The sequence below is a fragment of the Saccopteryx leptura genome, chromosome 13 (genome assembly GCF_036850995.1).
Source record: "Saccopteryx leptura isolate mSacLep1 chromosome 13, mSacLep1_pri_phased_curated, whole genome shotgun sequence".
Lineage (NCBI taxonomy): Eukaryota > Metazoa > Chordata > Mammalia > Chiroptera > Emballonuridae > Saccopteryx > Saccopteryx leptura.
Genome location: NC_089515.1, coordinates 15,237,960 through 15,250,913, shown reverse-complemented (window position 1 = coordinate 15,250,913; position 12,954 = coordinate 15,237,960).

The following is a 12,954-nucleotide window of genomic DNA, read 5'->3' as shown; positions in this document are numbered from 1 at the left end:
TAGCAAACTCTGATCCTTGGGGTCACTAATAAAATTGTATTATCTATAGTTGTGTCTACAGCCCATCCAAACAACGGTCACTTCTGGGGGAGGGGGTGGGGGGGTGAGGTCAGGGGCAAGGAGTCAGCCACCTGTCCAAGGTTGGGAGACACACTCCATTATGTGGCTGAAGTGTTTCACTTATCATCTGTCTGTTCTGGTCCCTGGGGAGGTAGGCGACCTCTTGCCCCTTAACCTGGGATACTGTCCCTGGGCAAGAAGGCGGCGTTATCTCTAAAGAGTTGAGGCCTAGGGAAGAGAGGTCAAGTGAGTCACCACAAGCAGGGAATCCAGGCCTTTGCCCCAAACCACATCCACGTTTCTAATCAAACTGGCTCATATGATTCCAATTATTTTTCCATCCTCTCCAAGGGCAGTGGGCCATGGGGTAGGCTGATGACCTGTGAAATTTCAATTTTAAAGAATGAAACTGGTTTTGATTTATTGAAACGTCAGCCATTCCCCCGGTTCTGTGTGGATGTAGAGAGGACAAGAAGAGCTGCCAAAAGGGCTGGCTGACATCTGATGACCCCTCGACCCCCCGGGCTTGGCAGCCCCCGTAGACCAAGTTCCTATGCCCAGGACATGCAGAGGACGCTCCTCCGACTTGCTAGGGAAGTGGCCTAGAGCCACCGTGGCCCCCTGACCATGTCGCAGAGCAGTCTGGGTGGGGTGGCCCGTCCCCACAGACATCCTTGTGCGGGTTTGTCAGAGCGGAAGTGACTAGGTGAGCATCTGCTGTGTTTGACCTCCACCCGTTGCTCTCTTCCTTCCCCGTCTCTGCCTGACGCTGTTGAGGATGGTGTCTGTGGGCTTCCGGGCAGCGTGGAGGGCCGCAGAGCGGGTGCGGAGCTGCTCCGCGCGGTAGAACTTCCCTCTGTTCTCTCAGGCTCCTGCCTTGACTTGTAGATGACACATCCTCCTGCCCTGCATCTCATTTTCTTCACCCCCCCCCCTTGGAAAGCAATCCAGGGTTTGGATTGAACGGACTCAGTGTATGTATACATCCATCGACAAGGATGGATCTTAAAAATATGATCCTGAGTTTATTGATTTCTCTTTTTTAAAAATTTTATTTTATTTATTCATTTTTATTTATTTATTTATTTATTTATTATTTATTTATTATTTATTTTTCTGAAGCTGGAAACGGGGAGAGACAGTCAGACAGACTCCCGCATGCGCCCGACCGGGATCCACCCGGCACGGCCCACCAGGGGCAATGCTCTGCCCCTCCGGGGCGTCACTCTGTTGCGATCAGAACCACTCTAGCGCCTGGGGCAGAGGCCAAGGAGCCATCCCCAGCGCCCGGGCCATCTTTCCTCCAATGGAGCCTTGGCTGCGGGAGGGGAAGAGAGAGACAGAGGGGAAGGAGGGGGGGGGGTGGAGAAGCAAATGAGTGCTTCTCCTATGTGCCCTGGCCAGGAATCGAACCCGGGTCCCCCGCACGCCAGGCCGACGTTCTACCGTTGAGCCAACCGGCCAGGGCTATTTATTCATTTTTAGAGAGGAGAGAGAGGGAGAGAGACAGAGAGGGAGAGAGAGGAGAGAGAGAGAAGGGGGGAGGAGCTGGAAGCATCAACTCCCATATGTGCCTTGACCAGGCAAGCCCAGGGTTTCGAACCGGCGACCTCAGCATTTACAGGTCGACGCTTTATCCACTGTGCCACCACAGGTCAGGCCTGATCCTGAGTTTAAAAAATAAAAAAGAAAGAAAAAGAAATAGAATGAGTTAGGTAAGACACTGTGATTTATAGAAATTAAAAGTCAAGGCACATGAAGCAGCAATACATGGAAAACAAGAAGATCACATTAAATAATTAGAAGAGTTGCTGATGAGAGAAGAGGAATGGAAATGGATCCAAAGGAGGAAGTAAAATGAATGAATGAATCAAGCACCCTATCAATGATGATAATGTGATGTGAAACGTATGATTAACTTAATACCTTACTCTTAGGTGAAGATTTAACAAAATGTAATGAAAAAGCAATGTAATTTTGATAATCTTCTAACACTCGACCTGACTCTCAGGACCCAAGTGGTGCTGTGGTACCCAGATGACCAGCTCAGCCCAAATCCTTCCATGCTACGGCTTCATGTCCTGATGCAAAGAACCACTAGGAGAAGACAGGAGCCATGCTCTCAAGGTAAGCACCTTCCAGAGGAGAATGACGGCATCAGAGGGTGCCCCTTCTCCACCGCCTGGTTATGGGGTCGGCAGCAGGCTGAGCTTCAGTTTCACCATCTGTAAAATGGGCTGATGCCAGTACCTCCCTTCTAAGGCTGCTGTAAAGAATGAATGTGTAAATGCCTGCAGGGCTCTCCGCGTAGTACCTGACTCACAGTAAATGCTTGCTGCTATGATCACAATCACAGTAACTCTCACTAAGAATAACAACCACACTAGTAAGAATGATAATAATAAACCATAGGAAGCATTCTTTTCTTTCTTGTGTAAGGCTTGCTAGGAAGGTCCAGTTTGGGAGTCATTCTAAAGACGCTGGTGTCCAGCCAGACAACACAAAATATATGAAGTCAGTGAAGTTTTCTGAGATTCTGGAAGACAGAATATTCTTTGTCATCTCTTAAGTCTCCTGAAAATCCTCCCAGGCTGGGGCCAGAGCAAAGGAAGTCCTGGAAGTCACATCAGACACTTCCATGCAAGTGATCTGCGTCCAAAATCTCAGCAAGATGAAAGAGCTGGGAGACAGACAAGTCACGTGTGATGCCGAGGCTGCGTGAAGACGAGCTGGTGACCCACACGGTATGGGGCAGCGGTATGCTCATGCCTAACGGCATCTTACAACTCTCTTAGGGGTTTTCATGGTCCAAAGCATTTCAATAGCTCTTATCTCATTTGAGCCTATGACACTCTCCTAAGGAGATACAGAACTCCCATTTTGCAGATGGAAACACTGAGGCCCAGAGGGTTCCAAGCCCAGGATGAACATCAGTTACAGACCTGGGCTTAGAACTCAGGTATACTGACTCCCATCAGCTAGTAATAACCATGACAACGAAAATGGCAATTGCTACTCACAATCGTCCATGTGAGCCAGAAACTTTTTTTTAGGGGTTTTATATTTCATTTAATTTTTGCGATAGTCCTATGATGTGGACGCAGTTACTGTCCTCATTTTACAAACTGAACAGCTAAGGCACAGAGAGATTAAGTAACCTGCCAAAGGTTGCACAGCCTGGAAGTGGTCTAGGCAGGCAGGAACCTGGGTTTGCACCACTCCGCTTGCTATCTTTTGCTGCCACAAGGACCAGGCTCTGCTGCTGTGGGTCCTCTCAAGACAAGAAACACCCACAGACCCAAAGATGGGTCCCGCCCCTTAATCTCAAGCTTAAGGAACAAAATCTTGTGCCAGCGAACTCTGGAAGAAGAAAGGGCTCTCATTTCTGCAGCAAAGGGCTCTTCTGAGCTTGGGGACCTGGCCAACCACGTATCTCTCTGCTGTACACAGGAGTCATCCCAAGTTTGCCTGGGGATCCAGAGAATGGAAGGGTTTGGGCTGAGCTGGTATCTTACTCAGTGCCTGGTGCCCCTTTTGTTGACTATCTGGGGTCCACTGGAGCTGAGCCTGCCAGCGGGGCCTCGCCCACCACCAAGCGTGTTCTTATTTGGCATCTGGTCTTTGTCGGAGAGTCTCTGTGGAAGAAAGGAACGTGGGACAAGAGCTAGAGCATCCCGAGGCCTGGGGAGGCGCACTGCTGGGGAGGGTGGTCTGGGTTAGCATGGCCACCAGGTTTGGCTACAGGAGAAGAGGAGAGCCAGGGGCAGGCCTGGAATGCCAAGAAGTGCATTAGATTTTTTACTTTATTTGCGTTTCCCACAGCCTGTGCGGCACAAGTCTGGTTAAGCGGCATGCTGAGACGTTCTGGGAGCAGCAGAGTCTGCTTAAATAACTTGTGGAAACACTGGGTTTAATTCAGTTAAATGCTTTTTTTTTTTTTTTTTTTTTTTTTTTTTTTTTTTTTTTTTTTTACTGAAGAATTTATCAGAGCCCTTATTATCAAAAAATGTACACCGTGTATCTTCATTGGAGGAGGGTAACACATGAGCATTTCCCAGACTTATGCTACCAATGAACCCATTATTCTCAAGGTGACGTCTATGGGATTAGTTTAATCGAGCGCTCTAAAATTGCTTTTCTGTGAGTGATTGGGAAAAGGAGCCACCGGGAGGGCGGTTCTGCTCTTGGTTTCCTGGGAGGCCTGCGTCAGCCCCGGCCCTCCTCTGACCTTACCAGAGCCGCCCTAGCCCCTGCTGAGGAGGGCTCGGTTCTAGGCTCAGTTTTCCCATCTCTGGGAATACCCCTGCTCTGTAAATGGCAATAGGACCCCAAGCCTTGACATCTGGGTCCTTGCAGAAAGCAGGCATGCTTTCTGCATTCTGATTTTGAAATTACTATACCAGTCAATGGTCCTAACACTTTAAAAAAAATTTTTTTAAGACTTTATTTATTCCATTTTTAGAGAAGAGAGAGAGAGGCAGGGCGAAAGAGAGAAAGAGAGAGAAAAGGGAGGAGCAGGAAGCATCAACTCCCATATGTGCCTTGACCAGACAAGCCCAAGGTTTCAAACCAGCGACCTCAGCATTCCACGTCAATTCTTTATCCACTGCGCCACCACAGGTCAGGCAATCCTAACACTTCGAGGTCATGAATCCATTTGGAAATGTGCCAGATGCTATGAACTCTGTTCCCAAGCCAGGAGGGGGTGGGGGTGGGAATAAGGGAGCTCATAGATTAATAATTTACATACAATATTAGGGGATTTTCCAAACTTTTGGAGACCCATCTATGGAATACCGACAAGTGCACATACTGTGCCATGGGTTCTTCTGATGGGTCATCACCAAATGTCTTAGTGCTGATTTCACTTGGATGCTTAAGTGGACAGCCCAATTGTCCCACTCACAAAAATGGCCCTATGGCCCATAGGGGACCTCTTTGCCTGGGGAATTATATAGACTGGCCAGCCAGAAGCCATTTTCTGGGATGGTACCAGGAACAAGCATGGAGAGACTTCTAAACTTGTTTTTGATTGAACATCTTCACCTTTGGGAACAGAGAGGAGAGAGATGGAACAGTCTATCCAAGAGATTTCTGTGCTTCTGTTAACTTCTAAAATTGGATGGATGGGTCACTGAGCTTGCTTGTGTTGAAAAACAGCCCAGCCAAGCCAGCTGCCCTGAGACCCCATGGCTGACTTCATGCCTTGTTCAGGTGAACACTGAGCTCGGCTCTAGAGTGATGGTCTGAGGCGGGTCTGATGAATGGAGGAGACGCTTTAATGTGGAGTCTATCCTGGAGATCCCAGTAGGACATGCTTTCCCTAAATGCTGTTCTCCAAGGTCACTTTGAGGGTAAAGCCAAGCAACATAGTTTTTCTGAATATATTGTTTCTCGGAGAGCCTGGACAGGTCTGGTAGCCACCCTCTCTCTGTTTTCCATTTCTCCATTGTTTGGGAGGCCGACTCTGTCTCCTTTTTTTTTTTGACAGAGACAGAAAGAGAGTCAGAGAGGACAGATAGGGACAGACAAGAAGGGAGAGAGATGAGAAGCATCCTTTGTTGTGGGACCTTAGTTGTTCACTGATTGCTTTCTGATATATGCCTTGATCAGGGGTGCGGGGGGTGGGAGGCTACAGCAGAGCAAATGACCCCTTGCTCAAGCCAGCAACCTTGGGCTTAAGCCAGTGACCTTGGGCTCAAGCCAGCGACCATGGGGTCATGTCTTTGATACCACACTCAGGCCAGTGACCCTGCGCTCAAGCAGATGAACCCGTGCTCAAGCCAGCGACCTCGGGGTTTCGAACCTGTATTCTCTGTGTTCCAGTCTGATGCTTTATCTGCTGCACCACCGCCTGGTCAGGCGGAAAGCTGACCCTTTTATCACCCTTTCATTTTCAATCTACTGGTGTCTGTTTATTTTAGGTACCACTCCTAAGTACCAAAAAGCCAGTTTAGAATATTTTAAAAATCTAATCTGAAAGTCTTTTTCCTTTAATGTGGTGGCTTTGATCCATTCACATTTATTGTGATCACTCAGCTGCTTGGATTTATTCAAACCATTTTCTTTTGTGTTTTTCCATTTTTTCAAATCCTTCTATTTTCCCCACTTGCTTCTCATTGAGCATAAGGGATGAGAGAAGATATTTGGTTGCCTTTCTGCCACGTGGGTGCTTCCTTGAACTCTCCAAGAAAGCCCGTTCTGTCCGGAGTATGTCAATCTCCTTCTCTCCCTGAGGAGTGGAGGTCAGGAGAGAAAGGGAAGGACGGGTGCTGAGCCAGGAAGAGAATGGTGTTCTCCGCCCTTGCTCTCTCCACCCAGGTAGAACTAGGGGGAAAGGGCAAGGGCTGTGATCAGAAAGAACAAGAAGCAGAGAAGGTGGCAGCCACCAGCTTAGAGATCTACCAGCTGGAGCCAGATAGAGCTCCACAGTCTCGGTGGGAGAGCTAGGGTCACCAGCTGGGGACCTGGCTTTGGTGATGGAGGGATTTCGGTCTCTTCCCTCTTTAGTACTGCTAACTCTGCCCTTGTCCTTACTATCAGCTGTTCACTCCCAAGACTGTGGCTACTGACCCAGCACTTGGAAGCCAATCCATGGCCTCCAGATGTCAGCAATTGCTTTTGGTTTCCAGGAGACACAGCCAGCCCGCAGCTCTGACAGCCTCTCCAGTGGCTGGCCCAGCACACCAGTGGCCACACGCTTGCCCTACATTTGGCTGGGCTCTGGGAACAAGTGGTCACGGCTGTGCTGAGCAGATTGTGTGTGTGTGGCCCAGCCTAAAGCTCTTAAAGCAGGGCCTGGAAGGCACAGCTCATAATAAGCAGTTGTAAATTGTTCCATTCTTGTGCCTCCAGCCAGAGGTCAAGAGCTTTTACAATTCTTTAAATGGAGGAGGATGAGTCCAGTGCCCTGTTGCTCTTTGACAGTCTGGGTGCTCCCCCTAGCCTGGAAGAGCTATGCATACAGAGACAGACATTTGAATGCACAGCATGCGGCAGAAAGGTCTACAGTAGGGTAGGGCCAGCGTCCCTGAGCTTGCTAGTGTTACAGAGAACCAAGCTAAATCAGTTATCCTGAGACCTCCATCGTGGGCTTCATGTTTTATTCAGATGGACCAGAGCTTTGCTCTAGAACAATGGTCTGAGGCAGTGGCCGGCTCCAAACTGGGCTGGCCAAGACAGAGGATACGTTCAAGCTGGGTGGTGGTGGTGGTGGTGGTGGTGAGGGAAGCCTTGACAGTCCGCACACATTGGCTCCAGCTGGGCCATCCCAAGGCCAAGGCCCAGGATGCACCTCAATGCGCATGACATCTATCAAGATAAAGATCTCTGGTACACTGAGTGTTGGGGACCCAGTGGTATAAAAACACAGTTATGCAGAAGATAACATGGGAGGTGAGACTTATACATGGACATTAGAAACAATAGAAAGGCTAGGCCACAAGAACAGCCCTAGAAGGGGGTCCCGTGGGCTTTGGAAGTCTGGGAAGAAAGACGGACGGTGGTTAAGACGCCAGGTTTTGGTGCCTCTCTGGGCTTGAATCTCTCTTCTGTTTCTGTTTATAGATCATGTGGCCTTTGATAAGTCATCCTCAGCACCTATAAACCTGCCTTGTAGGATTCTGCAAACAATAAACGAAGTAATACCTGTGAAGTGCTTTGCACTAGGCAGAACATTTAGTAAGTGCTCAATAAATGAATGAAAGCTATTATTAGTCGTAGAGGAAGTGGTCATTTCAAGGCCTCTACAGGAACAGAGAGAAAGAGATAGAACATTCAGAGCAAGGGAGCAAAATGCATAAATACAAGTTTAAAAAATGGCTCACCCAGAAATTTTTTGGAGGGGGTTCATATGTATAATACAATAAATATTGATGAGGTTACCATTGGCCAGGCAGCACGGAACACAATGATGGACTAGGTAGAAGCAATCCCTGTTCTCAAGTGGCCATTGTGGAGGAAGACTTTGCTGGACTTCATCTCTAGTTGGCTTCATCAGGGCTTTTGTCCTCCCCACAAGGAATGTACTCATCTGAGCCCAATTCCTGCTCGTCTGAGAGCCTCTACGATTTCCCCTCGGAGCTCTCGTTCTTGTGAGGCTAGAGGCCAACTAGACACGTAAATTGTGCTGATGGATTTAGTCAGGTTTAACAATAGCAGGTACTTTTCCAGAGCTTGCTTGTGCTCCAGGGACATGTCTGAGCAATTTACCTACTTTATTTATTCTTCTCAACAGGCCATGAAATGGATCTTGCCATTATCTACATTTTACAGATAAGGAAACTGACATTCAGAGACATTAAGTAACCTGTCCAGAGGTACACAGCTAAGGGGTGGCTGATGCTAGATTCAAGATCAAGTAGCTTGGCTTCAGGAGTCTGTGCCATTAGCTGAATTGTTTCTCATTGGAGGTGACTCAATGATCCACAGATAAAAAGTATATAAGGGCCCCAGCTGGTGGCTCAGTGGATAAAACGTCATCCTGGTGCTGAGGTTGTAGGTTCAATTCCCTGTTAGGGCACGTATGAGAAGCAATCAATGAGTGCACAACTAAAAAAACCAAACAAAACGAAACTAAGTAGAACAGTAAGTTGATGCCTCTCTTCCCCTCCCCCACTTTTTCTTTCTCTCTCAAATTGCTGGGGGGGGGGGAGGATTTTTTAAGATATAAGAGAAGAGGCAGAAATGACCAATTAAAATAGAACTCACTTGAAATCATAAATCCATCTTTAAGATTTCATCTGCCTCCAGCGAAGCCACCGCAGGCTTTGGAGAACAGTGTTAGTTTCAGGCTAACTCATGTTTCTCTTGCCAATGTCTCCATGTCTTTAGAATCTCACCTCATCATTTCTCTATGACTGTCTCTTTTCATCTCTTCATCTCTGTCAAGAACAGGAGAAAGGATAATCTACGATCAGACAAATTTCTACAACTCCTGACCACAGTTACTTTGATAAAAATTTGAAATTTTTACCCATCACACAGGCAAAAAAAAAAAAAAGAGTTCTGATGTGAAAAAAATAAATAAAGCCCCGTATGAGCCTTCTCTCTGCCAAATGGCTCGGGCTTGCCCTAACTTTTTAATTTTGCAAAACATTTGTGTCGTGTCTTCAGTGGTATGGCGGCGGGCCAGATAATGGAGTCCAGGGGGAAGAGGGGCTGGCGTGGCCATGAGGTGGGCTGCAGGTGCTTGGGAAAGCTGGCCAGTGGGAGAGCCTTCTTGGAACAAGCCTGCTGACAAGTTAACCGCTCGCCCAAGCCTAGGGCCTCATCTCCCTCCAGCTCGGCCCCAGGTCACCAAAAGGAAATGTATTTAATTTTCAAGTTCCTCCCGGAGCCAAAGAGAATTCCAGCAAAATAGCCATAAACATTGAGAGAGTCTCATCTGATTTAGAAAAACTTACCATCGGATTCAAAATGAAATATCCTGTGACTAATCTCACGTAAGACTGGGAATGGGTCTAACTGTTCAAGGTGGTGGTCAGAGAGGGGACTTCGGGAGAGGGACCTTGTCCCTCCCCCCACGCCACTTTGGAAACAGCAATAAATCAGCCAGGCCTGAGCTTTCAAACAAGGATTGGAACGGGCTTGCTGTTTGATCCTCGAAACCCCCTTCTTCTCAATTTGTCATTGATTTCTCATCAAGAGAGTTTGTGAAACTGAATCCCCCATGCAATTCTGGCACTTTGTAAGCCAGTAAATAAAACCCAAATGTTAATTCTTATGAGCACAGCACTGCCTGCCAAGAAGTGAATAATGCGCTGCGGAAGGAACCGCATCACGCGTTCTTGGCGGAGGGACCCAGAGACGGAGGGGAAGAGTTGGGAGCCGGGGTTACAGGCGGGGGAGGTAAGCCAGGGGGAGAGATGCAAAGGGAAGAGGAAGAAGGGGCTAAAGCACCTTTGGAGGTGTTTTTCCTGTCTCCTTGACTTGAGTGTGAGCTTCTTATGGCCACTCCAGGCAGAGGCAGTCACTGAGGTGGTTTGATTCATGTGCCTGAATTCATGTATGTGGAGTATACATCCGCATACATTCATTCTCTCCTCCGGACAAGGGATGGGGCACCGGCTGGGTACCAGAGCCCACAAAGCCCCACGATGCTGTCTGCCCACAGGGGAAATGTGGAATGTGGGGGGAGTGACCAGTCGTCCCCGTGTGCCCAGGATTGAAGGGACTCCAGCAAACGGGAACGTCCCAGACAAATTGGATGAGCTTGTCACCCCAAGTATGGGTGGTCTGACTGAGTAACCTCCTTAGGTGTTTATGGCAAGAGCTTTTCCAGAAAACCAGGTGTGGCTGCCTGTAGCTCTGTCTCTATAAGGTGAAATGGCAAACTGGTCTAATACCAGCATTCTATTTCTCAATAGGGCACATTTCTCCTGATCTGTGACAGATGGAGAAAGGAATAACAACGTCACATGCTACTGTTGTTGAAAAGACCAAAAGTTTCCCTTGGAACAGTGATGACAGGAGGACATCATCTTAAATTCCAGTTCCAGAAAGTCTGTAAGTAAATTACGATTTTTGTTTATTATTTGTTAATCAGCAGGTCATTGTCAAGGCAGGTCATTATGAACCAGCAGAGGGACAGAGGGATCTTCCTGCGTAGGGTTGGAACTGTGTAAAGTACAAGAAAGAATTCCCAAGCAGGGACCTCATTCTCATTTCTGGGCCCTACTTTATAAGCTGAGACCTCTTGTTTGTGAATTATGCCGAAAGCAAGCCTCTGTCCACTTGAGCGGTTAAGTCAATCTTGGAGTCCATCCAATAATAAGAGTTTCTACAACAAACAAAGCCAGGCATTTCATAACAGAGTTTTCACATGTTGTCTGCCTTGAGCTCCTGGCCACCCCATGAAACAGGGTAGATGGGACAAGTGTCATGCTCCATGATGGGATGTGCCGCTGAGTCTGGAAGGTATGATTTATGGAAGATCATACCTTCAGGGAGGGGCTGTGTTGGAAATCACACACCTTTGGTTACACATTCTCCATGTTCTCTGTAGCACCTTGCCCTTGTGTTATCAGGATTGTCTATTTCAGTAGCAAAAACGCCTATGTGAACTCTGGGAAGAAAATGAATATATAAAAAGTAAATATACTCGCCCCTCTCCATATCGCGGTTTACGTTTCGTGGTCTCACTGTATCACGGATTTTTAAATTGTATATATCTAATTTTGTATCATGGATGTTTCACTATATTGCAGGATATTGTGGTATATAGATATTTTTATATATTTATTATTTTAATTATTTTTGCAGTAAAGTAAGCAAAATAAGTGTGGGAAGGGTTAATAACAGCATGGGAAAAGTTTATAAGAGTGTGGGGAGGGTTTATAAAGCCTTAAAATATAAATAAATAATAAAATAAATATAAGGTCGCTACTTTGCGGATTTTCGCCTGTCGTGGGGGGTACCGGAACCTAACCCCCGTGATAGATGAGGGACCACTGTATATCTTTATCTTTCCAAACCGATCACAGTGTTTGGCACACAATAGGTATCGGGCCCCCGCCCCGCTCCCAATGCACAGAGGGGGCGAGGGAAAGATCTGGCTACGTAAGTCAGACTGAAGTTTGAATTCTAGCTCAGCCACCAACCTGGGAAACTCCCGGCAGCTCACTCTGGCTCTCTGAGCCAACAAGACCCTTCCCTTCCCAGGCAGAAGGGCAGGCACAAAGCCCCTCAGAGCTGTTGTGAGAGTTTGCGACAACAGCTGAGGGTTTGGCACAGAGTGAGGACTCCATATTGTTTCCAGGCCCCAGGGTTCTGGGCACTTCCTGATGCCCAGCCTGGTGATGGACGCGGATGACCCAGGGCACGTAGCTCTAGGCTCTGGAGGCAGGCACTGGACCAGATGCTTCCTGACCCCCTGTCATGTTTAACTCACCTTTCCCACCAAAACGAGAGGGACTGCTCTCGACTCAGTCAACACATTGACAGTGCTGTTGGTGACTCCTTCCGTGTGTGCCTGGGGCCAAGCTACAGGTGATAATTAGCTTTCAGAAAGTGGGAGGATATTAACTCCAGCATCTTGACTCCATTCCAATTGACATAATTAAATCAAGTGCCCACAGGTGGATCCAGTTAATGAGGCATTGACGAGGTTGCCACTGGGCGAGCCAGGCAGCAGGCATAGAGCTGGGCACGGGCTCAGCATGGAGGACTAAGCCTTGGGCATAACCAAAAGCTCAGAGCACTGCCCCCTTCTCCCTCTCCACCCCGGGTGTGTTCCGGCCCTCACTCTGCCAGGCGTGGGGGCGTGCTGTGCTGGCAGTCAGGGACTTGTGCTCCAGGCTGGGCCCTGACACTTGCTTAATGTACAACCTTAGCAGGTATCTTCACTGTCCTTTGCTCAGTTTTCTAAATTGTAAAGCAAAAGGAACAGGTAAAGGGGGCAGCCTCCCAAAGCCAAAAGAAGAGCTTGGGGACAACCGGACTCGGTCTCCTGCTCTCCTCCTTGCCATCTGCTAGTTTCTGCTTCTCTCTCCTTGGCCGCGTTCTCTCCTCCGCCTTGTCCCCTCTCTCCTCCGCCGCCCTTCGCACCCCCATATTCACAGCCTTTCGGTGATAAGATAGGAGGCACGCAGAGTAGGACTTACTCCTGGTTTTGTTTTGTACTTTTTTAATCCTAGGGGAGGACCTGATTGGTCCAACTTAAGTTATAGGTTTATCTTGTGATACATCACTGTGTCTTGGAGGGGACAAGAACTTGCATTAACCCAGAGACAAATCTATTGATCTGTCTGTCACCAGAAGCCACTCACATTGGCACATTGGAATCTTCCACAGTGACACATGTTGACTCTTTCCTCCTCTAAGAAGCAGAAGCAGGTCATGTTTCTGATGTGCGTGTGTGCATGCACACATTAGTACCTTGGATTAGGAATATAT